Source organism: Curcuma longa, chromosome 7 (genome assembly GCF_044706935.1).
Source record: "Curcuma longa cultivar G26 ecotype Majalengka, Jawa Barat chromosome 7, ITB_CL_G26_1.1, whole genome shotgun sequence".
NCBI lineage: Eukaryota > Viridiplantae > Streptophyta > Magnoliopsida > Zingiberales > Zingiberaceae > Curcuma > Curcuma longa.
The window spans coordinates 2,848,886-2,851,068 of NC_133867.1; positions in this window are offsets into that span (position 1 = coordinate 2,848,886).

Consider the following 2,183-nt stretch of genomic DNA (forward strand, 5'->3'; position numbering starts at 1 on the left):
GTAGCTTCGTTCGCGTCGCCTCCGCCGAAGCTGAGAGAGGAAGTCGATCAATCGGTAAGTGAGATTTAGGTTATTGTTTGGTCCGATTCCGGATTTTTGATTGGTTTTGAGCTTGGACCTTTATTATTCTTGGATTCACAGCTGGTATTTGGATTGAGGTTTGCTGGCTGTGATAATTTTGGTTAAGAATCGGCGGCAGCAATCGAAGAGGAGAATCGGGTAAGTTTATGCTAGATTTGTGGTTTGCGTTTGTGGTTTGAGCTTTTGATTTGGGGATTTGAAAAGGGCAGATTGATTGGATTCTTCAGTTTGGTTGGAGCTGGTTTCTTCCTTTCACTGCCGACGCCGGAACTGGGAGTGGAAGAGACATCGGCGATTGAAGCTGGGATTGTAGGGCTCCGGCTGCAGAGAAAAGGTTGTTAGGACATGACTGAGTTGAGTTCTGACCATATCTAAAGGTGAGCCTTGTTTTGGATCCGATGTTTGCTTTGATAAAGTTCTGTCCATGAGGAATGAATGGTTGATTAACTATGGTTGGAGTTTATTATAGAGTTTGTATGTTGTTTGAGATGTGGTTAGAGATTTATTGCATATATGGAAATGTTAGTAAAGGTGATTACTATTTTCAGGACTTTGATTTAAGTGATTGGTTGCGGACGATATTAGATTTGGATCCTTTGCGATTACGCGCAACCAATCGGAAGGCGGGTCTCTTGACTTATCTTTTATAGATATGTCTTTATTGATATGTGTATTGCATGCTATCAGTAATTCATGATCTTGTTTGTATCTATCTTACTTGATACCATGATCTGCTTTCTATACCAGTCATTAGTGTTATGTGATAGTATTAGATACTTACTCATATTGTGGTTATCAGTTATTTACTCCTTCTGAGATCATCTGATACCCTTGCCACTGCCCTGTCAAAATCTTCCTGCGTCATGGTGAGAAGGCGAGGTTGATGAGCGTTGTCCGTCGGCATCTCAAATCCGGACGTTGAAGTGTTCCACAGACGACGCTAAAATATGTTCCGGTTGAAATCCGCTTACAGGACCAGTAACAACGACCCACTCGACACCAAAGGAGGGGGCACTCTAAACATGAAGAGAGCGTGAAAGGGAAGGCCAGGGGTGCCCTGGCGCGACCACTCCGACGCTCAAGTGAAACGGTGGCGAGGAAAGACTGGGCAGACAGTAGAATAATAAAATGAGAGGTGTGAGGCGAATATCGCATACTTGCGCGGAGTGTGGAGTGGTCGTATATATAATAGAGGGGTAATCGTCCTGTCCCATCTTAATTAATGAATATGTCCCGTTGGCGGTAATAAGAATGTCAGAAAAGATATAATTATTAGATTGCATGTCCCATCTGCATGTGAGTGGTAAGACTGTGAAAGAGCAGGACCTGGATGATTTGACTTGGGTGATAAGGAGGACTTGGGTAGGATAACACCCGTAATAATTTTCTATTTCTTAGGGACTGGCGGGTCACTAAGAATTCTTATGCCATTTTAAGATCTTCCAAACTCAAGCCATCAACCGCCATATTGATTTGAAAAACCATCTAAAACGAGAGCTATCCAAGCAGCGAGCCCAAGAATTGGAATCGAAGAAGCTGATCAAAAAATAAGGGTTTGTCAGGTCCATTTCACTTAGAGCCTAGGATACAAACCCTATTCGCCCCCGAGGCATAGTTGAGTTGGTTACGACGCAGCAGACTTGCAGAAGAGGGCAAGAGTTCGAATCCTGACGAAGCCAGGCAATACCCTCCTGCGTCGTGACCAACTGCAGTTTCTTGATTTACCTCCTCACAAATGGTCGTGGGACTGATCGTGTGGGGCTGCTAAGGTGGCGGATTCAACCTTTTTGCAGAAGAATAGGATACCTTTCTATTCTTAAAAACCTATCAGTAGAAGTGTCCAAACAAACTACTAATAGCATTGATTCCTTAGTCTCTCAACTCCAAGATGCCAGTCAACATATAAGCATGTTGGCCCATGGCCTCCTAGAGTCCTCTAAGGAAACAACTATTGCGAAGTCGGAGTTAAAGGAACTCAAGTTGACTGAGGAGAGAAAATGGAAGGTTCAATAAGAACAACTGATTGAGAAGATGGCGACACAAGACCAGAGTCTACTTCTAATTGGGCTTTCAAGAGGTAGTAAAACAATTTAAGGATCAAG